This window comes from Canis aureus, chromosome 5 (assembly GCF_053574225.1).
Source record: "Canis aureus isolate CA01 chromosome 5, VMU_Caureus_v.1.0, whole genome shotgun sequence".
NCBI classification, from domain to species: Eukaryota; Metazoa; Chordata; class Mammalia; order Carnivora; family Canidae; genus Canis; species Canis aureus.
The window spans coordinates 49281184-49308069 of NC_135615.1; the positions used below are offsets into that span (position 1 = coordinate 49281184).

At 42.5% G+C, this 26886-nt stretch overlaps 1 long non-coding RNA gene across 50 annotated transcripts in view; it reads left to right on the plus strand.

Moving 5' to 3' along the window:
• Positions 1–26886, plus strand: part of LOC144314152 (uncharacterized) — a 240698-nt gene that overhangs the window by 146241 nt on the left and 67571 nt on the right. For 9 of the 50 annotated variants that reach the window (XR_013379880.1, XR_013379881.1, XR_013379882.1 and 6 more), the window contains one exon: positions 17544–17628. The exons of 38 other annotated variants lie outside the window; for them this stretch is intronic. This is a non-coding gene — a long non-coding RNA (uncharacterized LOC144314152). Of the gene's footprint in view, positions 1–17543; positions 17629–17681; positions 17863–26886 lie in introns of all 50 variants that reach the window. 3 more of the 50 variants (XR_013379923.1, XR_013379889.1, XR_013379894.1) reach the window with 1 other exon arrangement.

Genomic DNA, 26886 nt, shown 5'->3' on the forward strand with positions numbered 1-26886 from the left:
AAATTCAAGGCCTTTTCTTCTTTTACCAGCATGACTGATGATAGAAATAGCCAGGGCCTTTAGGGGAATCATTCACACCCACTCACAAGTTGAAATCCAACCTCCATGGCTCAGATTGGACTATCACAATACAGACTGCACATTTCCCAAAAGTCTGGGTTGTTCATTCCTAATTAACTCTGTGACAGATACAATGCTACATAGTCACCAGGTTCTACTTCATTTTCCTCTTCCTGGGCAAGCAAGACGATAACATTTCCCAGACTCCCTTGTAGTTAGGCTAGGGACCATCCCTCTAGTCTGGCCAGTGGGCTCTCCATGTGGTCTTCTTGGTTGAGATAGTGAAAAGTGCTTGCACAACACTCCATCTCTCTTTTCCTCTGCCACAGTGGCTGTAGAAATTAAATTTTCCAGATATAAATGACTTGGATGCTTGAGTCACTTTCTGTAAGGGAGTCACCCCGAGAGAGCTAAAGTTACTTTGGAGTTACTTTGGATTTAGTAAAAATTTACTAAGTCCTCCTATTTCATAGTTCATGTGCTGGGCTCAAAAACACATGATATGAGAAGATAGACATGTTTTCGGCCCTCATGATCTTAAGAATTATTTCTTGCTGAAAAGGTTTGAAATTCATCTGATGAGCAACCATAGAGCTTAAAGGACTTAAACAACCATGTACCATGATGCAATACTCTTCTTAGAATAATCTCTGTAAAAGACATGTGAGAAAAATATTTGAGGGGAAAGACTAAAGGCATTAATCCAGGGAAGAACAGTGATGGCCTAAATTAGTGTGGTGGCAGCAAAAATAAGTGGAGATTGGAGGTGCACTGGGCACAGAGAGAAATGGATGCATGTGAGAGGTATAAAGGGCATGCATGCGAAAATTTCAATTCCTATTTAATATTTTTTAAGAAGGCTGCTTTATAGAAATTCAAATTTATTTTTACAATGTACAAATAATGTTTGTACCAAAAAAGAGATAGCCTGAGGTCCATATTGGCACCCCAGCACTCTCAGCAACACGAGACCTCAAGTGAGGATTGCTGTTTATGTCCAGTATCATCTGTAAGACACTTCCTTCTTCATAGCTTAGAGAAATCTCAACCCCTGATACAAAAGAGCCTCAAAACTCAAAATGGTGACAAGAACTGCATGCAGGTCTATCAAGAATTGATAAATGTTATCTTCTTATGTGCTTGGGTGGCTCAATCAGCTGAGCATCTGCCTTCAGTTCAGGTCATGATCCCCAGATCCTGCGATCAAGTCCTACGTCGAGCTCGCTGCTCAGTGGGGAGTCTGCTTCTTCCTTTCACTCTGCTCCTCCCCCTGCTTGTGCTCTCTCACTCTCTCTCTGTGTCAAATAAATAAATAAATAAATAAATAAATAAATAAATAAAATCTTTTTTAAAAATTACAAATTAAAAATAATTTTTAAATCCTATCTCCAATCCTTATGCTCTTCTCCCTTGGAAATGCACAACGTGTTTCATAGATTTCTCTGCCAGAAGGGATAGGGGAATGTCAGGGATAAATAGTTGCCCTCCGATGCCATTTCAACATTTCATTTTTATTTTTTTCAAAGATTTTATGTATTTATTCATGAGAGACACAGGAAGAGAGGCAGAGACACAGGCAGAGGGAGAAGCAGGCTCCATGCAAGAAGCCTGATGTGGGACTCTATCCTGGGAATCCGGGATCACGCCCTGAGCCAAAGGCAGATGCTCAACCACTGAGCCACCTGGGCATCCCCCAACATTTCATTTTTATATTGAAGTTTAAAAGTTGACACCAAGGATGCCTGGGTCCCAGGATCAAGTCCCACATTGGGCTCCCCACAGGGATCCTGCTTCTCCCTCTGCCTGTATCTCTGCCTCTCTCTGTATCTCTCATGAATAAATAAAATCTTTTAAAAATAATAAAAAATAAAAGTTGACACCATTAGGATTTGATAAACTGGAACCCATGTTGACTTTCTATAGGAGGTAAAAGAAGATTTGAGAGAATAAATAATATAATCAGTATTGGTACCATTGGATGAGAAAGAGAAAGCCATTTAGAAATAGCATGGTGACCCTTGTTAAATAAACCATGAAAATGTCAAATGTTTCCTAGTACAGAAAAGCCAGGGGTTATGATTTTAAAGTGAAAAAGGTCAAAGTCATGCTAACAAGAAAAATAAGCTTCTCCTTCTAAAACTAAACAGTATGAACGTCAAAAACATCAATGCTAGACTTGGCAGGTTGGGCTGGATTATTAGGAATATTAGTGAGGAAGTTCTTGCTCCTGGGAAGACTAACTTGGAAGCCCAGTGACCTCAACTTATGGGGCAGGGGCCCATGTGACTGGCAATGAACAAAAGAGGAAGAGATGCCATGTCATCCACTCAAAGCCCGAGGCTCTCAAGGGTGTGAAATATAAAGGATGTTGAGTGGACAGGCCTGGACATTCTTCTCTTATGTGGAAGAGGAGTAAAAATTGCTCCAGGAAGGGGCTGGAGGCACCGAACTAGGAAATTCCAAAGAGAGGGGATGGAAGGAAATAGAGTTGGGGAAAAAGAGCATCCAGAGGCATAGGTCTTGCAGTCCTTCCATTAGGTAGGACAGGAGGACAGATTCTTGCCATCTCTCTTCCTCCCACATTCTGCTGGGTTTCTGAGACCTTTATGGCCCTTCCAGAAAGCACATTTTATACTTCCATCATGGTGTGAGTTATGTTGATCTGGAAAGCCCTGGCAGTGGCTCTGGAGGACACAGGGCTGGAGGGCACTCCAACTCAATCTAGATCTTTCACTTCATGGCTCGACCAAAAGCTGTGCCTGTCTTTCAGCTCAAAAAGGCAGGAGGTGCTGTCAATCCCATTTATGATAATCATTGACTGAGGGACCTCAAGCCATAGTTGAGGCCTCTCCTCAGAGTTACCCACAGAAGAGTATAAATTGTTTTCTTTTTCAATATAAAGGTAATTAGTAATGACCTTTAAAGTTATTTTTTAACTTCATGCAAAACTCAGTATCTCTCAAATAGTCGACAAGTGGCAAGAGAGAGCAACAGAAAAAATGAGAAAAAGAAATCCACAGGGATATCAGAGTGGATGTTTGGTGGAACTATCACTGACCCTTCTATAGAGAAATGTGGGCTCCTAAGAAAGCAGAGTACTCTCCAAGCCCAGCAAATCCTGAGGAAGAGCCATTCAGAAAAAAAAAAAAAAAGAGAGAGAGAGAGAAAGTAAAATTCACGCAAAGTCTTCACGCTGTTCCACTTACATAGAAAATGGTACAAAGATGAAAACAGAGATGGCACACAGCAAAGCCTAGTAACCTACAGCCCTGCTAAATAGAAAACGCAGAGACTCACCACAGGGCAACTCCATAAAGCCACTCTGGATGCCATTTTGCTAATTGTGTTTGCTATGACACCAAGCACTGCTTAGCTGGGTTCCCAGAGTGTCTCCGTAATGTCAATCACTTGCCAGGAGCGAAAGTGATTTTTATTTGATATCCATACAAAGCAGAAGCAAATGAATTACCATAATGAGAAGCAACATAATGATGTGGAGATGTACAAACTGCCATTGTGTTTAATAACAACAAAGGTTTCCCTTTTGAATTAAATTTGCAGGAAGATTCTTATTGAAGCATCATTGTACTGAAACCAAGTTGTTAAAAAAAAAAAATCCACTCCAAAGTATTTCAGGCCTATGATTACTGGAAAGGTTGTTAGGAGAATTTTTTTTCAATTTTTATTCTCAGTAAAATCGACTTAGTTGTAGCACTACACAGCTGCGATTTGTGAAGTAAATGGCAAAGCTAAATGTGCGGAAACCCAACATGTTCCCTGAGCAACAAAGGGATGGAAGGCAAATGTTACAGTATTATTGACAACACTGGTAATGCGTGCATAAGCATCTGCTTCATAAAGGGGAAAAACCTACGTTATAAACAAAAGGAGTTTCCAAACAAGGCCTGCCAGCTCAAATTCTGGCTTTGATTTGAATTTTCACTTGTTAGAACAAATATTTCCTCTTTTTACCTTATCTCTCCAAAGGAAAAAAAAATCTCTAATTTACATTCTGGAAACCTTCCTGTAACTGATTCCTCCTTTTTTATTTCCTTTCTCAAGAATTATTTCCTACGTTTTTTTATATTTGCCCACTTCCCACCTCTTGATTTTCAGTAATGGATGAAAATACCACTGGATAACATAGCATTAATTGAAACTTGTCTTCATAATTGTTATGAAGGTATTGTCTTCCTCTTAGACTGGGTCTACCATGTGAATGCAATGTGTCCTTCCCCTCCCTTGCCCCAGCACATCTTTCCAGGGCTACCATTTCTATCCACTTATAGTAGAACATCTAGCTTTATTAGTGTATACACCCAGAGCCAAAACATGGGCTGCATTTGACTGTGCCAGACTTGAGCAAAATCTGAAGTGGAATAGTGTAGGACTGAAAATCAAGAGCCTCAGATCCTTCTCATTGTTAAATGTGATGGAGGAGGCAGGGCATCTTTGTGTCTGCCTCAGTTTTCCCAGCTGTAAAATAGGCATAATACTGCATCTGCTCCATTCACATCATAGGAGTGTCTTAAGAATCAAATCCTATTTCAGTATTTTGTAAGCTGTTATTACTGTGTTCATGAGAACCAATGGAAGTCTTTTAGTAAGCCTAAAACATACCTAGAGAATCATATAAAGATCTATATTTTGATTTTTGCCATTTTATCACCCAACAAATATTTATTGAGTTCCTATTTGATGCAAGGCACAATTCTTAGTGCTATGAAAATAAATAAATATATATATCATGATTCCTGCCCTGAAGGAAGTTATAAAGAAAGTGAGAGAAAGGGAATGTCATATAAAAAGACAGGTAGAAATAGAGTCCATACGTATAGTACCAAATGGGAGACAGTAAAACACAGTGATTGAAAGTACAGGCTTTAGGGGCACCTGGCTGGTTCAGTCAGTAAAGCATGTGACTCTTGATCTCCAGCCCCATGTTGGGTATAGAGATTACTTTAAAAGAATAAAATCTTTGAAAGTATAGGCTTTGGCATCATACCTTCTGGGTCTGAATCCTGGCTCTATCATTAACTAGCCATGTGAACTTGGGAAATTTACATAACCTGTCTGTGCTCTGTTTCCTCATCTAAAAGATGAGGATAATAATAGTGCCTATCTTAAAAGCTTATTGTGAGGAGTAAATATGTTAATATACCAATAATTCCCAGAACAGTGTCTGCCACATACATAGGACATACTTAATAGTCCTGAACATAAAGACATTTTATGGTACAATAATTGAGATGGGGAGAGAGCACTAAAGACTGTGATCATGAGTGGCTCAGGGGTCCTGATCTAGGAGTTGGAGGTTGGAAGTCTCAGTGGAGGAGGAGGGAAAGGGATGAGGGACTAGATAGGAGAAGCATTCCAAACAGGTCACACGGTCTGCATGAAGGTTCAGAGCCGGGTTTGCGTGAGGCACATTTGAGACAGAACAAAGAGAACCATCAGGGTTTCCAAATAGTAACACTGTCAGGAGAGGGTGCTGTTCTAGGTACTCAGGATGGGGTAAGAACTAATCTCTGCTTACATCTCCATGGCCAAAACCTGCAATGTGCCAAGGGGCCACATTTCAAAGTTGCCTGCAGACTTACCCTTTCTCTAGAGACTATTGTTTGAATTTACCTTTAAAGTTTATGTCTATATTTTGAAGGGAAAACAATGCACTTTGATGGAGTTTTTGGTCCTGCAAAGATAAACCTAAATATACTATTTCCGGAACTAGAGTTCTCCACAGTGAGATGCTAAACTGCTTTGCAAAATAATGTTGAGGCCATCCGATCAGGCTTGCATGAAATCCACAGGATTCTACCTGTAGACCCCTAGACATAGAAGGAGGGAAAAATGGACACAGGGAGAGAATGAGAAACTAGTTAAAAAGTGTGGACACTTCTGCCCCAGGAGAGGGCAGGAACGGAGACTCTCTACCTGGTTCTCAGTCCCTCTGCCTTAAGCGCTCTAAGCATCTCATCACGATAAATGGAATTGTGAAGTTAAACTCAACCTTAAACCCAGAACAGCTACTTCATATGGTGTTCTGCTGAGGGGATGGTAACCTCTTCCAGACTTGATGGGCCAGCCAGGCTCTGCTAGGCTTTCTGACAAAGGTGCTGCTATTGGCAATGTGGCTCTCTGCCAAGTGGTTTCCGAAGTTAATTTCTTATACAGGTTTTTGCCTTCACACTGACTGTAGAACCCGATCCCCAGGAAAGATCCAGCTCTACTATACAAAAGATTGTTTTATTCTGGGTTGAATTTATCCCAGCAGATTATGTTTATGGGAGGGAATATAGGCCTTCTTTAACCATCTCTTATGGGTACTCACATGCTGTGGCTTGAACTTCAGATAAGGAGGACATCTAAAGTCTGTCTTCGTGAAGGATGGTAATCAGACCCCAGAAAAAAGGTTGCAGACCAGGAGGTGAGGATAGAGACCCAAGGTGGATGCTGTGGGATGTGTTGGCCTCTGGACTCCAGAATAATTCATATCTAGATTTCAAAGTTAAACAGTTGGGGAATCTATATTATAATTTCTTCCATTATCCGTTACTGTTCAGTGTAGTATTTGTTTTTAATCATGAGCCACAGTCTAAGCTATGCCTTGAGCTAAGTGGCAAAGGGTTATAGAAAGGGAGATTGAGAATAGCCTTGAAAAGCCAAAGTGAAAAAGATGAGAATGGGATGCATGAGTGGCTCAGTTAGTTAAGCGTCCAACTCTTAGTTTTGGCTCAGATCATGATCTCAGGATCATGATCTCATGGTTTGTGAGATTGAGCCAAGTCAGCCTCCACGCTCAGCAGGGAGTCTGCTTAAAGATTCTCTCCCTCTGCCCCTCCTCCCCTCACTCTCTCTTTCTCAAATAAATAAATCTTTTAAAAAAAGATTAGAGCATCCATGAGGAACAGAGCAGCTGATTGGGTCTGGCCCTGGTTGCTGTACCTAATGGTTAAGAAACTTTCCATCAAAAAGATTTTACTTTAGTTAATACCTGTCCTCTGCAAATACGTGTTAAATGGAAGTCACAGTACATTATCCCTGAGCAGAGAAATGAGGGAATCCTCTCAGAAAAGGCAGGACTAGCCCTTGAGAAATGCCAGTAGGAAGCCTTTCAGGACCACCCAGCACACCCCAGTGTGTCCCCTCTGACTGTATGGGGCACTCTTTCTTGAAACCACCATTTTATTTCTGGGAAGAAAGAACCAAAATGAGAGACACTGAATGACAGGATTTGGTTGCTGACAGGATGACTGTAGAGAAAACCAGAGAACCTTCCCGCTTCCTATTTTGCTTCCTTATCCATCCTCCCTACTCCATCTCAGTGAAATCTGTCATTATTTCCCAGCTCAGATTTCACATGTCAACAAAAAAATTAGAACTGCTTTATAAACACTGGTCCTGCCATGCCAGGCAATTGGCAAGAAGTTACAAGAGTATGCAGTCTCTACTTGCTTTTTATTGCAGAACAGCACATTCCTGGAGACCATGTCATAAAGTGGATCATTGAAAAGCAAATTACATTTTCCCACAGGAACAGTGTTATAATTAGAGGCTGTATTCCTGACAAAGGACTTGGCTTCATGTAAATAGTAGACAGGAACAAAAATATTTCACAAAAGCAAAGATTCAGGAACTATAAATCCTTATAACAGTTTAAAATAATAAAATTTTCTCCAAGTATTAGAAACCAGGCAGGATCAGAGGGAGTACACGTTGATTATTCAGGGACTCCAATGTACCATAAAGTATACATTAAAATATAACTATAACTACTATGTCATAAATTTAGAACCTGAAACTAACTTTAATACAGTCATTACACACTTAATTAACAATGGGGAGGCTGTGAAGTACTGTGGTGAAAATGTGGCATTGTGCATGAGGGGCTCTCACCTGCAGGGCCCTCTAGAATGTGAGCTCTGCAAGGCAAGAGCCTGAACCTGCACGTGTGGGTAGGGAGAGGCTGCACAGAGCCTGGCTCAGAAGCGTTTTTACAATGAACGGTCCAGGTTTGGGTTATGGCTTGGAGTAAGTAAATCACCATCTCTGGGCTCTTGTCACTTCATCTATAAAACAAAGACACTGAACTTAGAGTCTCTCATGTCCCTAGGAACTCCACAACTCTAGGACTGCCATTTTGCTATCTTAGAATTCACAGGAGTTTCTGGGGGGATCCACTATTTGGTGAATATCAATATGAAACTACAATATCCATCCCCTTGAGTGGTCCCCACCCACATTCTGAGCTTGGTCATGTGAATGGCTTTGGTCACTGGGATTTTAGCAAGCAAGATACTAGCAGAGGCTTAATAAGTTTTTGCACATTGGGGCTTGTACCTTGGAATACTCTGTCTTAGAACCCAGGTACCATAATGTGACGATCTCAAGACCCATAGAGAGGCCACATGGAGAAGAACCACCATGTGGCTGAGCTCCCAGCCAACCACCAGCACCAAGTGCTAGTCATGAGAGTAAACATCTGAACGTTACAGCCCGACTGAGACCCTAATGACAGCAGCTCCAGCTGATATCATATAGAGCAGAAAACCTCCCAACTGAACTCAGTCAACCCATAAAATCATGAAAGACAATAAAACAATTGTAATTTTAAAATACCAGATTTTGGAATGGAACTATACACTGATAGCTAAATGAATCTCCAGCACATGACTTAAATGGCTTTGGGCACTTGTAAAAATGCCCCATCCAAGGGAGAGTGAGTAATGTCTATTTTCCTCCATGTGAATTCTCCTATACTGGGAAACATTCAAAATATTCCAATTATAGACTGGAAATACAGTAGGGGTATTCAGTAGGTACTTGTTGTAGATCAAGATGTTTCTTCTTCCCGAAAAAAATATTTTTCCTCTTTACCTTCTCTCAAGAAAGTAGAGTTGTTCAAATGCACAATCACATAAAGGTCACAAGGAAATGATATGAGCCGTTCAGTCATTCTACTTGACACTTTGTTGACAGCTCTCAGAGCATTCCCTCTCAATTGATCATCCGTAAAAACAATTATCAAGCAAAGCAGAGACTTTAAAATAAGACTATGTCAGGTTGTGCGGTAGAGCCGTAATCTGCCTTTTTATACCGAAGATGCTGTTGGCCTTCAGAGCTGGGGAGAAGTGGGCAGATTCGTAGGAGACAGAACGTTTTCTCCAAGTAAAGGGATGAGACCCCCCAACCTTCCTCTAGGAGATTCACAGTTACTGATCAGGGGCACCCCGGATAGGACAAGGAGACCACAGAAATAAGGACAGCATGTGGAGATAGCGAGAGACGGAGGCATGGTCCCATGCTCTGCATGAAGTAGACAAGTCAAAGGAAGAGTGATTCTGGACTTATATTGAGCTCTGGGGAAGCAGCTGTGTGGGCGAATTAAAAAAAAAAAAGTCCTTCGAGCCAGGCCACTTGTTCAACTTAAATATCTCTGACCAGTCATGAATAAAGGGTGGAAGATGGTTTTGCCCCAGACCTTAAAGCACCTGCATGGGAGTGGGACCATGCTGGTGCTTGACACACCAGCCACTTTCCTCAGACACTGCCATACCGTCCTCCCAGGACCAATGAAGCCTTTGGACTTGCCAGGTTTTGCTGTGTCACCAGGTGTGCAGCTTGGGGAGGCATTAACCCAAGCAGAAACAAGTTTCCCAGTGGCAGTGACAACATGCTCTCGCTCTTAGGAGCCATGCCTGAACTGTGGATCCAGCAGCAAGAGAGACCTTTAGGACACCTCAGCTCCTAACGATTATCCCAGGAGGATAGAACTTGGGAGGCCACGCATTCAGATATGAGAGGTGGCTCAAGCCATGTCATTGGAATCCTAACAAGAGATACATACGGTTCTTTTTTTTTTTTTTTTTTTAAGATTTTATTTATTCATGAGAGACCCAGAGAGAGAGGCAGAGACACAGGCAGAGGGAGAAGCAGGCTCCCTTTGGGGACTCGATCCCAGGATCACCACCTGAGCCACCCAGGTGCCCCACGACATACCACACTTTTAAGCTGGTGAAGTAAGCTGTGTGCATGTGGAACCCTTCAAAACACCTCCCAGAGCATCCAGAATGGGCATAAGAAGCATATAATCTGTAACAAATGCTTCCATGCACCAAAAATCTATTCTAGATTTTTACATATGTTTTGCATTCAATTCTCACATGTAATTATGAGGTGGGTGTTTCACAGAGGGAGCTGGGGCACGGGAAGTAACATAACCTTCTCTGGGTTACAGGGCCAGTAAGTGGTGAAGCCAGAATTCAGCCCCAGACGTGCTGAATTATGGGCTGCGAGGCCACACTCACTGCCTTCCCACCACCTTGCTGCTCTGCCACGCAGACTCTTGGAGGGAGGTCACTGGGGAGCCTCGCGAGGACCCCGGGGGTGGGAGAAGGCGATAGGTGGCAGCAGTGATCTGGGGACATGCTCTCTCTGTTTTGGTCCCTTGTAATTTAATTAGTATACTCAAGAATCGTACCAAGTGAAGGCAAACCTGTTTTTAAACCCCAACCCAACGTAAGACTGCAAACCACCTGCCAACACCCCACTAGAGCTTGTCCGGTTCCACAAGGGAGGTGGCATGGGTGCTTCAGGAGCAGGGTCCCGCCGTGCGGGCGAAGCTCAGACCTCCAGCTCCAGTTCCTCGGGGCCTGGCTCGTGGGCCTGGAACTCCTGCAGCTCCCCGCGTGCCTCGGGCTCCGCACACCTCCCGTTATTATCAGTTAGTGGCCGTATTTGCGACCGATAAAGCCCTTCGCATCTGCAAATCCTTTTCTTTGGGTGTTTGTGCTTGGCTGGTCTTTACAGCCACAGCTCCGTTTGCACTGACATCACCTTCCCGGGATGATTCCTACGGGTTAAATGATTTGCTTATGGCAATTGCAGAGATACGTGTTAGAGAATGCAAGATGAGCAATAACGAGGAAAGAGAGGAAGGGCCCCACTGCCTATTTAGGGGAGTCGGGTAAAAGCTCAGAAAACCTGCAGCTTGATTTTATTTGTTGCTATTTACGATCCGACAAGTAATATTATTAATGATGCTATTTGACAATTTATAGCTCCTTTTCAGCTCCGGAGATCCCGAGGGGTTTTACAAACTCTCTGTGTGTGGCTTCACTGTTTTTCATGTAGCCATTCCTCATCATCCTTTCTCAAGGAGCCTTTTAGTAACAGCAGAGGCAATGACCGTGGCAATCATCAGCAGAGAAAGCCAAAATCTAGGTATTAACAGTCCCCCCTCCCCCGCCCTGCCAGCTCTGCCCAGTGTTAGAAAGGGGCTGGTTTTGCCCCCCTCGATACATTGCATTTTCTCGGCAGCAGAGGGTGGTGGTGGCTCAGCATGCAAGGATGAGGGTTGAGTCCCTGCTGGTTTGCACCGCCAGGGACGATTAGAGCAAAATGAAACTGCAGACATCACCAGGCGAAAGGTGGCAAAGAATCCCAGCTAGAAATCTTAAGATTTGCTCCAGTTATGTTAGAATGAAATATAGATTTTAATGCCCTGACAACACTAAAACTGTAATGCCAACTCTAAGAATGTGAAACAAAAGAAATACAGGGTAAAGTCCTAAAGTCTGAGACTCAGGAAATGAGTGGAAGGATGAAATAGAAACCCCCGGACATGTGTGGTGTGAAAGCAGGAAAGTCTCAAGGCTAACAGCCGCATTAGTAACTCTGAGCAAGCATCAAATTCTTAAGTCCCCAAGCCCCCAGCCCCAGAAGCCCAAGTACCTTGCTGAGAACGTGCTGTCTTTGGGGCCTGTTTTCCACTTGTTATTAAGCCCAGCTCTCTGCAGACCCAGAATCCAATTCTTGAGAATCGTGATCATCTGCTTGAATTAAAAGGAGATTTTTACTTACCTGGAAATTTGAAAGGCTGTATTCAGTACTAGTTATTGCTAGCGGCCAGAGAAGTTCAATAAATAGGGGTTTCTTAATCCATTCTTCCCCCTTAAAAAACAATGATTTAGAATCTACATAGTTTGGTTGTACTGTACTTTATTCTTTAAGTTATCTTTTAATGATTTTAATTATTTAACAAATACATCTATGGCTCTTACCATATGCCAGACATGGTTTTAAGTACTGAACAGTATCACTCATTCAGTTGTCATAATAACCCTAAGGTACTTCTCCTTTACAGAAGAAGAAATTTACAGATGAGGAAATGGAGGCACAGAGAGGTTAAATAACTTGCCTGGGGTCACACAGCATATGAGTGGTAAAGCCAAGAATCAAACTTTGGGAGTCTTGCTCAAATCCATTTTTATCCCTGTGCTCTGCTGCTTCCCTTATGTGGGCAAAATTGTGTGTGCAAATTCTGAAAGGCAGTTTTCAGTGAGCACCCAGGAAACTTTATCAAACCTAAGGACAATGAAAACTTATATTAAGAAAATGGATGTGCCTGGTTATATTTTTATAGATTGCTCCCATGAAAATCTTATTTTTTAAATCTGATGTTATTAACCTTAAATTCTAAGACCTTTTTCCCCTAAAAGAAGGAGCCATGCATTCATTAGTGGCACTTCGTTTTGTCTTCTCTAACTGCTTTGTAACTTCAAAGAAGAGACAGTTGGTGGAGATAGGAAGGATTTGACATACACAGGAAGATGGAGCAGAGTGATGAGTACGAGTACTTGAATCCTGGCCTTGCCACTTATTATTCATGTAATTTTGAATGAAGGACCTAATCTTTCTGTGCCTCTATTTTGTGATCTGTAAGATGGGAGTGATAATATTACTTGCCTCCTCGTGGTTGTGAGAATTGAAATAATATATATAAAATACATGTGGTGCCTGGCACATAGTGAACACCCACAAAAAATTGGGAAATTGGGTAGTGGGATGTGATGAGAACTAAATAGAAGACCTGAAACTGATAGAGCCGGTTCCCCTTTGGTTGAGTTCTCTGGGGGATGGTAGGGGTGGAGCCTGCGTCCCTGAAGGCAGCTGGAAGGCCTGACCAGCTTGAGATGCCACCTAAGCCACCTGCAGGTCACTGTCCTGAGATCCCCACCTGCCACCTGCCCCCCCCCCCTCCGAGGACTCACTTCCGCCGGGCCAACCCCACTCGCTTCCCTGTGCACCCTGCACACCCCACTCAGGACACACTTAGCCCTGGCCACCAGCGGTGGAGATGCTGCTCAGGCTGCCAGGCAGGCAGTTGGAGGCCCCACTGGGGCGGTCTGGACAAGGGGAAGGGAGTAGAGTCTGGATAGAAATCAGCCAGTGGAACCCAGGTATCTGGGAGGAGTGGCACCTACGCAGTCTTGTGGGCTCACTGTACTGTGTACAGTATATAGTACTATAGTATATAGTATAGTATAATACACTGTACTGTGTATTCTTCTGGGGAGGGGCCTGCAGATTCCAGCCTGAGACTCACACCCTGAAGATCGCTGTTTCTGTTATTAGCTGTTAATCCTTTTCTTTTGCTTATGATTACATACACAACGTTTGCTTGTGGGAGGGATGTTGTGAAATGATATAGTAATACGGTGAAAGCCTTTCTTTACCCCATTGCTTTATCACAGTCCCCAGGGGGGGAGAAAAAGCCCCAGTTAACAGTATGGAGACTTCCTTATCATTCCAGACTTTTATGTACTTCTGGGCATGTGCACACTCTCCCCCCCCCAACCCAGTGCTCTCCTTTTACAAAAAAAAGTGGGGGGGCGGCAGGGGAGGCAGGAAGGACCATACTGTTTACAGTCTTCAAAACATGTCACATACACCTTTCCAAGATAGAGCACATAACTCATTTTTACCAGCTACATATTCTTTCATTGTTTAGAGTTCCAAATTTTATTTAAACCATTGCCCCAGTGATAGTCATTTTGGTTTTTGGTGTTTGTCATTGATTGGTTTGGGTTTTTTTTTACCACGTCTCTCAGTGTGCCTATGAAAATCCTTATGCATGTGTACAGGTATTTCTGCAAGAAAGGTTCTTAGAAACCGAACTGCTGGGTCATAACATGTATGTATTTGTAAAATGTTAATATATGTTCCAAACTGAGGTAAAGCCTTTTCTAGATAAAATGCAAATTCTTGTACTGATTGCTATGATTGTTGTGATTAAAACAGTTTTTTTTTAAACTCATGATTTGGAGAACACAATATCAAGATACAACATTAAGCAAACCATTTCCATAATTAAAGCTTAGAAGATAAATCAAAGAAAGACAAGGGGTGCCTGAGTGGCTCAGTTGGTTAAGTGTCTGCCTTCAGCTCAGGTCCTGATCCCAGGGTCCTGGGATGGGATGGAGCCAAGTTGGGTTCCCCGCTCAGCAGGGATTCTGCTTCTCCCCCTCCCTCTGCCTCTTCCCCTGCTTGTGCTCTCTCACTCACTCTCTCTCAAATGAATAAATAAAAAAATCGTTTAAAAAAGGCAAGATGAATCCGTTCTAAAATCCTTTGCTCACTAATGGTATGTACTGGAACCTCTTCGTTGCCTGATATTTCCCTGCAGTGGTTCCCACAGTTATTCTAAAAAGTCTGAGTGATCCCCAGACCAACTTGAGCCAGAATCTTCAGGGGGTGTAGCTTGAATTTTCAGATGTTTCCATATGATTCTGAAATATGGTGAGATTGAGAACCACCGGTACAATCCTTGCTATTATGCAATTTCTGAAATTTTAACAAAAAAGTAATTCAACCATCAGTGGCACTGCAATTATAAAAGAATATTAAATTGCAGTTGTAAATGTAGATTTTGTGGCTTTTAAATGGATAGACTTTATTAAAAAGATATACAACTTCAAATACTTTTTATTTTCTTGAATTATTCATCATGTAAAAGACAGTGGTTCACAACTAGGATAAGAGTATTTGTAACAGGCAGATGTATGATTCTACAGAAACCAAACAATAGAATAAGTTGGAATGTTGAAAGAAGAAAGAAGAACAGATGGAGCCAGGCAGGGTTAATGCATAGAGTGTGAATGAAATAGAAGTGTCCGAAGCTTAAAACCATGGAAAAAATGTTTTGGAAGGGCCAGAGCTCTCTGAGCTTCCATTTTAAAGAATAGACGGGTGCTGCCCAATAAGAGGCAGATAACAAGCCTTCGTAAATGATGATTATTATGACAACAGTGAATTCATATCAGAAGGGATGAACAAATAATAAGAGATATCAGCCCAGAAGGAGGTCAGGCCAGCAACCAGCGCCACTTCTTGTCAAAAGCCAGCAATGATTCATAACATCGTAAAAGGTGATTGCAGAACAGGGGCTTGTGAGACTGTCACAGGATTGAAACCCAGTCAGTCCCTCTTCCGCATGGAGTGTGAGTGATACGTCCTTTTTATCCCTCTCTCCCTGGAATCTCTGTGCCACATGAAAAGTCAGCTATTCTATACCAGCAAGGAAGATTATCTGCCAGCCTGTGAGCTTTAATTGCCTCTTTTCCTCATAGATAGTGAGCACTCCATATTGCAGGTCAGATAACTCTCTAGCCTAATACGCCATATCCATTGATGCCTAAGTGATTTGGTATTTTCAGTTTTCTGATTTGGTTATAAAAACCATCTTCCAGGGGCACCTGGGTGGCTCATCAGGTTAAATGTCTGCTTTTGGTTCAGGTCGTGATCTTGGGGTCCTGGGATCAAGCCCCACGTTTGGGCTCCCTGCTCAGCAAGGGGTCTCCCTCTCCCTCTCCCTCTGCTTTTCTTGCTTGTGCTCTCTCACTCTCTTTCTGTTTCAAATAAATAAAAATCTTTTTTTAAAAATGAAAAAAAAAAAAAAAAACCCTCTTCCAAGCCCTCCTAACATTGGTTTGAGACTTAGAAAATGGATCAGGTAAAAGCCCACAGATGGAGTCAAGCACGTTTTGAAGAGTAGAACAACACTTAGAACCCTGCAACTAGAAAACAGCAATCAGGACCAGGAACTGCGGGACAATCCCATGGGTTTCAGCATTCCTGCCTCTGGTCAGGGCCAAGCCTCAGAGCTTCCAAGAAGAAACAGATGAGCCCCAACAAACTAATCAAAGACTCTGCATTCAATCTAATCTGAAGAATTCACCCAAAACCAGATAAAGAACTGCATGTGATAGTAAATAAAGCAAAACAAAAAGAGAAACCTCCAAATATGACTTTCTAGTACCTTTAAGATAGTGATGGGAGGGGCACCTGGGTGGCTCAGTAGGTTAAGCATCTGACTCTTAGTTTTGGCTCAGGTCTTGAGCTCAGGGTTGTGAGGTGAAGCCCGGGTGGGGCTGCGTGCTGGCCGTGGAGTCCGCTTGAGCTTCTCCCTTTCCCTCCCTCGGCCCTCCCACCCTGCACTTTCAAGTAAATAAATGAATCTTAAAAAAAAAAAAAAAGACAGTGATGGGACGCCCTCATTAGGAGACAGAGTACTTGGGGACACCTGGGTGGCTCAGCGGTTGAGCATCTGCCTTTGGCTCAGAGCATGACCTCGGAGTCCCAGGATCGAGTCCCACATCAGGCTCCCTGCAGGGAGCCTGCTTCTCCCTCTGCCTGTGTCTGTCTCTGTGTGTCTCTCAGGAATAAATAAAATTTTAGAAAAAAAAAAAAGGAGACAGCATATTCCCACTTAAGTCTGCATCAAATGTGTGTAGCGTAGCAGCCTTGCTCTCACGACACCCATTATAATCCTAATTGTGAAATCATATTTGTTTTTTCCTTTGAAAGTTGTTAAAAATCTCATGGGCCATTGGGCACATCTTAAAACAATATTCAGGTTCACTTCATTTTTTCAGTAAATATATATCACTTTAAAAGGATCACAGAAGCAGAATAAGAAGAGGACAAGAATGGGCTAATGCTTGAACAAAAGCTTGGGAATTCCTGAATTAGGAAAAGTAAGGTCCTGTTTCAGAAAGTACTAAGGTTAGGTTCCCTCCAAAGATGATTTATGTAGAAGGATACAGGGAGAAGGAAATACAGAGAGCAGAGCTGCACAGGGACCTGCTCTGGAAAGAAAGGTGGTGACTAGCAGAAGGCAGAAACGTGTTATGGAAGAAGTGGAGAGAGCTTTGAAGGTAAAAACAGCACTGACTCTGATACATAAGGCAGGAAGGAGCCCACAGCACACTCGCGGTTAGAATCCACTTTAGCATTTACTAAGGAATAGAGAAAAGAAAACTGGGCAGGGAAATGTCCCACAGTGTACATCCTAGACAACTTAGCTTTGCTATTTAAGTATTGATTTTTAGTTTTTATTCCAAGACACTTTGACGTCTTTGGGAACGGGGGGGGGGGGGGGGGCGGGGGGGACGGCGGGGAGAGATTGCTACTGGGGAATTAAAGTAACAATCAGACAAAAAATGTTAAGCGCACACCAACAGTGATTGTGTCTGTCCCCTAACTGTTGCCCCTCGCTGCTTGAGCCACGAGGCCACTAGAGCGCCTACACTTCTTTGCTTGGAAAACAGTCCCACGAGAACAGCAGATCTTGATTCTTTTTTTTTTTTTAATTGTTGTTCCTCTTACTGGACTAACCATAAGACTGGTTTTTATGTTTACAGACCTTTGGATCTGGACTTTCCAGTCCTCTTCTCTCAGTCTCCACACCCAGGAGCCTGGGCCACCTTTCAGGGAAGAGCCCACCTAGTAAGTGCACCCCTTTCTGACTCTCAGGCTAGATTCTCATTCAAATTTCATAGGTGAATTTTGAAGATAATTAGCATATGAGTTGGTGGAAAGAATGGGAATGGAGAAGAAGACAAAGCACTTCTGAATCTCCCCCTTCCGGCAATAGCAGCTCTCGGACATTGACAAAGATCTGCTGTCTCTCTGGGTGCTGGGTGGGGAGGAAGAGAGCGGCTGCTAATCCCTGACCTGGAGGTAGGTCAACCAAGATGCAGAAGGGAAATGCCTGGGCAGAGGACTTAATCCCTCACCTTGTGTTTGTTGCCTTTTCTGGTTCCTTTTATTTCAGGACGGTGGGTCCCACACGTTGATCCCTAACTACAGGCGTCCCTAACATAGCCAGCCAGCTTTTCATGGGGAAAGACACAAGAGGGACTAACAACGATTTCAGCCTTTCCCTCAGCCTTTCCCTCTAAGTGAACATTCTTTTTTTCCCTCCCCTTCTGCATTATCGTGCTACGGTACTTTAAACTTCTCCCATCATTAAGCCTTCTGAGTGAAATATTGAACTGATTAATGTGGCATTTTCCACTAAACTGTTTCAGGAAATGTTGCACCTTACCAGTGGGATGCTTTTGAATAATGTAATCTCCTTAGTATAATTAAAACTAAGTTCTGAAGTTAGTACCTTTTCTCCCTGGAGACACTCATCAAAATGTCAAGTGTTCCTTCTAGTAGAACTGCAATCCCATAATACAAACAAATATATTACCCATTGCTCCTTACTAGCAAGAAGCCCTTGATGCATTTTTTTGTCACTTCATTTCTGAACCTGAGCAAGTGGTGTAAGAAATAATGCTTACCAGAAGCTGCAGTGACCCGAGTACCCAGGGTGGTGTTCTGTGCTAGCTGCCTGATTTGCATTTACTGATATTTCTTGTTTGTCTTCAAGAGATGAACTTTTTGTTGCTGTGTTGTTATTTATATACAGAGAACAGTGTAGATCTAAAAGTCATAGGTTTTTCTTAGGGCTTTCACGGAGTTTAAAAGGGGGAAAAGTCAGAGACGCACGCCCTCTTCTGGCTGAAAAGCATTTAGCAGAAGGATCATGCAAACCTACGGGGTTTTCAGGGAGCCTTTGAACACTGTTTGATATGCAGTGCATTATAAATGAATAATCAGAATTATTGTCAAGGTTGGCAGCATTCTTCCCTCTAAGGACAGGGTAAGGTCTGACCTCAGAGAGTTGATCCCAGCCACCTGGCTTTTAAGAAAAGCTCTGGAGTATGTTAGGCAGATGGACCATTACCCAGGTGAGCAAGAAGGTAAGGAAAGAGATGCTGTCAAGAGTCCTATCCTTCTCTGAAACAAATATCAAATCCAGACAAGGGTAAGTTTATTCTGCAGGTTCGGAAGACTTCTTTCTGAGCAGATAGCTGAGAGGAGCCAGCATTTCTTGCTAATTATCGGCTTTCTGTAGAAGAATCTGAAAGAGCTTCAGAGGTTTCCAAATGGCAGCCTGTTATTTTCTGATGAGTATAACTACTCTAATATTTGCTTCCTCGAGATCATCTTAGAATCACTGAGAGCCCACCCCACCTCTGAGGAGCCCGTGCCCAAATAAGGTGGCCCTGCCATTCTCCATCTGGGAAGGAGGTGGAAGGAAGTGACAAAGGAAAGCGCAGACTCTCAGAGACAGAAGGAGCCCAGCAGGACTTTGAAAAAAGAAATATTCAGTGCTGGAACGTGCTTCTTACCAAATAGTGTTTTTATTCTCTAGAAAACATGCTTCTTTCCAGCGTGGAAGGCCAGGCTGGCTGCCACTTCTCTTTTCTTTGCCAGCCAACTAGTCATTAGCAAACAATGAGTGACAGGAAGACTGCAAAGGAAGAAGGAAGTGGGCATGCAACGGCACAGGGGAATTATGAGAAGAGTGTCAATGAGGAGAAATTATTCAAGTATCAGGCTGGATGCTGTTCTCTTCCCTGGGAGCTTCAGGGTAAAGAGGAAGGTGAGGTTAGCAGAGCTGAGGAGGGCTGGCTCCTGGCCACACAGCTGGGGATGTGCGTACCTGGGGCTGTGTGCCCCTGAGTATGCACACACCCGTCGCAGTGGGTGGAGGAGATTCTTTTCTGTACCTAGCCAATGATAGAAATGCTTGGAGCAAAGATTTCCAGAAAACAGTTTTCATCTGAGTGAAAGCTCTTTGGATGGCAAATATTAGAAATCCTCTTCAACCTAATGAAACAACAGGAATTTATTGGAAAGAATCCTAGAGTGTCTCATAGGCTCCAAGGGCAACAGTGACAACGTGGGCTGAGCTGCTGGTGTATCTGGAGCTGTGAACGAAAAAGCAGCGAAGAAGCCAGGCAGCCACTCTTGCTGCCCGTATAGCTCTGTTCCCTGGCACCACATGGTGTCTCATCTTTCTGCTGGCTTTTTCTGGACTTTTTCCTTCTCTCTTTCATCTCTGCTTCATGTTTCTATGTCTAAGCCCCACGGACCATGGCCCTGGAGTTTATGTGTCCTCCATTCAAATGACCCATAAAACTGAATAACGTATTGTGTTCTTTCCGATTCCACATTTGCAAGAGAGATGGTTTGCACCATTCTGCACTGGGTTCACTTGTTTCCCAAGCAGCCACAAAAAGAAGGAAGGGGCGTGCACACTACAAACGTGGCCATCAGGACTCACCCCTAAAAGTAGGGAGAAATTTCTGAGACAGGAGGGCAATGGGATGGAAAGAAGGTCTAATGATAAACACATTTTCACATGGAACCCTGAAAGACCATAAAATACAGCTAAAGTGATCTATGAAATGCCCAAAAAATGGGTAGTTTTTTAGAAAAAAAATCATTGGAATTGTGCTTGCTTCTGAAAACTTTTTCAAAGAGACACCAAAGTATGTTCCATACAAGAAAAGATAGCTGATTTGGAAGTTAGAGGATCTGAGAACTATTCCTGGCTCTACCAAACTGGCTTTATGAATAAGTAATATAATCACCTAACATTCTTTTCTCATCTCTAACAAATAGCAGTAGGTACTGTATTTGTGTCATAGGGCTACAGGGGAGGAGAATATACTACTGTACTTACAGGAGAGGTAGGAATTAAGAAGAGTTTGGGGTTCTGTGTCTAATAATTACAAGTCCAGTGGAATTGCTCCACCCACCATCAGCCTTATCTGTAGTACTCTGGAGGAACGGAGCTGTAAATTCATAGTCTTTCCAAGTCAGAGAAGTGCTTACTATTGCTAAGGAAATACAATGAATAATAAAAGCTAGGTTGAGAATGATGTTCTTGGTGGACTAGGAGAGCTCCCACTGATGCCCACTGGATCAGAAATGCGACAGATCAACGACTGGTTTGTTGGGTGTAACCCTTTGTTTAGCAAAGCAATTCAATGAGACTAAAGTGGTGTTTTACTAAGTTGAGTTAAAAGACTGGTTACTCTCACTCCGGGTGTGGAGGGGCAGGGGCAGGTAAAGTCCAGTCTTTTGGCAAGTGTACCTTCCCAAGTTTGTTGTGAAGACCTGATAACGGATATAAAAATGCTTTAAACACCATAAAGCACTACACATATGTAAGTTATCATAATTATGATGATTAGCAATGTCATAAGGGTAAACCACTAAATCAGTCATGCAAATAGCGCATGTACTCAGTATCTCAAAGTTATCAAGCAGAGAGCCTAAAGCAATTGGATCATCTTCCTTGCCTTCTAAGTTCCTTTTCATTCAGCTTTTGTGGGTCTGTACATCTGTAAAACCAGAAGATATATTTGGCTTCAGGCTACTGTTTTCTCAGCTGAATGGAGGAATGCCTTCTTTGATTATTCATATTCCAAATCTGTCACAAAAGGGAAAATGTATGTCCGTCTCTGAGACATATTCCATGCCACCTACCAAGTGTTCCAGAGTAATGTCAAATGAGAGCTGGGATTCTGGTTCCTTCAGTTCCTCCCATCCAGGATAGGGGATATAAATGTTGAAGAGGTGAAAGAGAAAGAGAGCTGGAAGACAGAGGTTAAGATCAGAAAAGGACATAGTCAGAGAAAATGACTCTGTTTTCAGTAGGTCCTCATGAGGCTCAACAGAGATTAAATAAGGGAACAGCAGGGACACCTGGGTGGCTCAGTCAGTTGACCATCTGACTCTTGATTTTGGCTCAAGTCATGATCTTGGGGTTGTGGGGTTTGAGCCCTGGCATCTGGCTCCATGTTCAGCAGAGAGTCCACTTGTCCTCCTTGTTCACGTGCTCTCTCTCTCTTTCTGTCTCATATAAATTAAAAACAAAACAAAAACAAAAACCAACAGTCATTCTGGCACCTAGGTGATGCTAGGGACCCTATATTATATCCAAAACAGGTAAGCAGCACATAAGAGCCATTTTCAGATAGCAACCAATACTACCTGAGATTTTTTTTTAAGATTTTATTTATTTATTCATGACAGACACAGAGAGAGAGAGAGGCCGAGACACAGGTAGAGGGAAAAGCAGGCTCCATGCAGGGAGCCCAACACGGGACTTGATCCCAGGTCTCCAGGATCACACCCTGGGTCAAAGGCAGCGCTAAACCACTGGGCCACTGGGGCTGCCCCTGGGAATTTTTTTTTTTTAAGTAATCCCTTCACCCAATGTAGAGCTCTAACTTACAAACCCAAGATCAAGAGTCATGTGGTCCACCGACTGAGTCAGTGAGGTGCCACTATAACTTGAGATTTTAGGTCAAAGATAGCTATTTTTGAGCAGTGAACAGACTGGACTTCAAACTAGAAGACTATGGTGGAAGGTTATGGAAGCTTTTCTAGTCAGTTCATGTGGGGTATAAGTAGAGACTGGTAAAGAGTCTTTTTAAATGAGTTTTGTAAAGTGGATCCTTTGACCATATATAAAATTTGTATTTTGTGAAATAAAAGATGATGGAACCTCCAGGACCTATGTCAAGCTTATGCTCAATATTTTTCCTTTCTCTTTTAAACTTCTCATGTCAATCAGTACTTCACTGTTACAAGTGTCATAAAGTGAGGGGGCTAATAGCCACACAAAACCATTAGTTCCATTAGGTTACAGGGGTTACCTATGAAAGATATGACCCTGGCCCCAGGCAACATGCAGTAGAATTGAGGAAATAAAAATATAACAGGAGATAGCCTATATAAGTATTTAGCATACCATATGCCTGGCACAGCATGTGGATTCCAGGAGGATATGCTGTATTATTATGACTGTTATTGTTGATGTAAGGTTACTCTCAGAAGCATAAGAATGATGTTAAGAAACACATCCTCACTGGTTACATGGCCACCATCACCTTCCTCCTAGCCCTTGTGGAGGACCAGGAGGCCTGGCAATGAGCCGGTACCCCAGGGGGATCTCCAGGGACAGAAGAATAGGGGATAGGCATTTGTCTCTGAGCTGTCTGGAGCATGAAGAGTCAGAACGAAGAGACCAAGCCAGAGCCTAAAGAAGTGCCAAGAGTCAGATCTAGGGGAATTAATTAGGGCCAAAAGCCAAGTCCAGACACTTCTGGTGAATGAGAGAAGAAGCCATGGGTCAGGAGCCAGGTGGAGTCAGAGGAGAAAATAAGCCAATTTGGAGCAAATCAAGGAGGATCCTGGGAGGTTGTCCAGAATAGTCCTAGAATAACTTTTTTTTTTTTAATCTTTATTTATTTATGATAGCCACAGAGAGAGAGAGGCAGAGACACAGGCAGAGGGAGAAGCAGGCTCCATGCACTGGGAGCCCGATCTGGGATTCGATCCCGGGTCTCCAGGATCTCGCCCTGGGCCAAAGGCAGGTGCCAAACTGCTGCGCCACCCAGGGATCCCCACTTTTTTTTTTTTTTTAGATTTTATTTTATTTATTCATGAGAGACACAGAAAGAGAGAGAGAGGCAGAGACACAGGCAAAGGGAGAAGCAGCTCCATGCAGGGAGCCCGTTGCAGAACTCCATCCAAGGACCCTGGGATCCCGCCCTAAGCTGAAGGCAGATGCTCAACCGATGAGCTACCCAGCTACCCAGGCGTCCCTGGAATAACCTTTTATCGGCCCCTGGGCATGACTGTTTAACACTGTAAAGCTGAAAGATCAAGGCCCATGAGCAATACTGTAGGATAGAAAAAAGAAGGAGGAGAGGGAGAAAAAGAAAAAGGTGATGGAACCAAAGAAAAAAATTACAGTTTGTTACTGAGTATGAAGAGGATATACAGCCTGGTAAGGAGGAGGTGGTGAGCATTTGGGGAAGAGACAGTGTTTTCCAGCTCCTAACTGTAAGTTCGTAAATTGAAAACTTAGGAAACCTCTTCCATTAGACTTCTTGTTTGTAACTAGGGCATGCGGGCTGGTAGTTCTGTTTATCTGCATTTCCCAAAAGGATGGCCTTCTATTCAAACTCACTAGATTCATAGTAATGGCCATTCTTGACCTTCTGCCCAAGAAAATGCAACTCTTCCTAAGATAAACAGGAATGATAAATAGAAAAACAATCATATAGAATTATCTTAAAAAATAAAAACTCATGTAATTTCTTATATTTTTTAATTATACTTTTAAATATTAGGGTTACTACTCCTTCCCTTATTTTCCTCATGGCTTCTAGGAATGTAGCTCTTAGCTCTTTTTCGCAGGAGTGGCAGGGAAATGACCAAGCTTGGGGTCAGAAGGCTTTAAATCAAGGTCTAGTTCTATCTAGTTCTGTGACCTTGGGAGGTCCCTTAATGTTTCCAAGTCTATGAAATGAGAGTGATGATACATGTGCTTACTACATAAAGGAGTGAATGTGTGCCGTGGATGAGAATATGTTAAAGAGTGTTATAAAGTATTCAAAGTCTTATACAGGTAATAAACCAACTTTTGAGATCACAGAACTACAATCTGAAGAGAACTTAATACCATCCTAGCAAGTCTTTTAGGATGAAGGACCTTGTCTTAGTCATTTCAGGCTGCTGTAATGAAATATCACACACTTAGTGACTTGTAAACAAACAGGCATTGGTTTCTCACAATTCTGGGGGCTGGAGGTTCAAGGTCAGGGTGCCAGCATGGTCAGGTTCTAGGGAGGGCCCTCCTCCAGGTTGCAGATAGCCCCCTTCTCGTTGTATCCTCACATGGTGGAAAGAGCAAGAGAACTCTCAAGGGTCTTTTTACAAGGGCACTAATCCCATTCCTAAGGGCTCCACCCTCATGATCTAGTCACCTCCCAAGGCCCCTCCTCCTAATACCATCACATTAGGGGTGAGGATTTCAACATACGAACTTGAGGGGAACACAATCTTCAGTCCATAACAGATATTTTCTTCGAATAAAATTATACATAACAAATAAAAACAAGAGCTATTGTAATACAGAAAGGAAGAGTAGGTACCACATCCCAGATAGATTTATATCACCCTGGGCCCCATCTCCCCAGCCCTACCTCTACACTGGAGAGGGGAGGATGTGGCCTTAGGTATTACTCAATGCACAAATTTTAAACTCACTGATCACATCCAACCTCCTTAAATTACAGTTGAGGAAACTGAGGTCACAGAGTGGGTTACAATTTATCCTGCTATAAAATATCTTTCTAAAACACCAATTAGCTTACACATGATTAGTACAAAGGGGAATGATGTCAGTAAAATATGGATAAAAACGCATTAGTTTATATGTGTTTTCTTTTAGGCAAGGGGAGCCAGAATATCAAGAAAAAAGGAAAAGCCCTCAACTCAACTGCTGTACAGACAGGAGCACTTTTAGATCTATTAAATAGGGATGCCTGGGTGGCTCAGCGGTTTGGTGCCTGCCTTTGGCCCAGGGCGTGGAGTCCCAGGATCAAGTCTCATGTTGGGCTCCCTGCATGGGGCCTGCTTCTCCCTCTGCCTGTATCTCTGCCCCTCTCTCTCTCTCTCTCTCTGTATCTCTCATGAATAAATAAATAAAATCTTTAAAAATAAATAAATTAAATTAAATAGATAGATAGATAGATAGATAGATAGATAGATAGATAGATAGATAGATAGATGTACCTGTGTGGCCCTCAGCTTGTGGCAGGCTACACTTGCTCTTATGCCCACCTTCATAGCAGCAGCCCCACCAACTCAGAGTTCCACTGCCATCTATATTATCTCCATGCCCCCAAGCCAGCATTTCCACTCTGTTGTTTTTGTGCTTTACATTCAACATTCCCTGGCCATGTTGAATGCCTGGACTTTACCAAGAATCTACAAAGGTACTATAGTAGTCAGCTCAGGCTGCCATACCAAAATAACTCAGGCTAGGTGGGTCTTAGACAACAGAAATTAATTTTTTTCACAGCTCTGAAGGCTGGCAGTCCAAGATCAGGGCACCAGCAGAGTTGGTGTCTGGTGAGTCCTGGCTTGCAGATGGCCATCTTCTCACTATGTTCTTATGGAGAAAAAGCATGCAAACTCTCTGGCATCTATTCCTCTTTTTGTAAGGACACCAGTCCTGTAGCATTAGGGCCTCACTCCTATAACCTTATTTAACCTTAATTACCTCCTTAAAGGCCATACCTCCAAATAGTCACATTGGGGTTTAAGGCTTCAACATATGAAAGGGGGTGGGGTGGGGAGAACTCCCCAGTCCATAACAGTACCAATTATGTTTTTGTTAGCACTGATATTAGTGTCACATCATTTCATTGGTCTGTCCTTCACTTTATATTTCCCAGAGGATTGAAAATATATTTCTGAATGCCCAGTGTTGGTAAAAATATGGAGAAAGGGCCACTCCCTTATATTTCTGGTAATAATATAAAATAACATTGGCACAACCTTTATGAATGGAAATTTAACAATACAGATTGAAAGCCTAAAAATTCTGCATATCCCTTAACTCAGACATTCCATTTCTAGTCACTTATCCTCAAAAAACACCAACCTATAGCTTTAGGATATTTACCATAGCATTAGAATTTGGAAAATTTGGAAGTACTCTTAACAATAAGGGACTGATAAATCACTTGATGGAATTCTGTAAAACTATTCATACAATAATGTAGAGCGTGGAACGTGGAAATACGCAACACATAGGTGAATAGAAGTGAATTTAAAATTATGTAAAGGATATCTTATATGATTCCTTTTTTTCTAAAATATCACACTGTATGTTTTAGGTATACTTCGAAGAAAGGTTAAAACCTTACCTCTGGGTGTAAGACTAAAGCTGATATTTATTTTATTCTTTTTGTTTCCTCTTATTCTCCACAGTGAAAAAGCAACATATTTATTTTTAAAACTATGTAAATATTTACATCTAGATACATATACTGTATG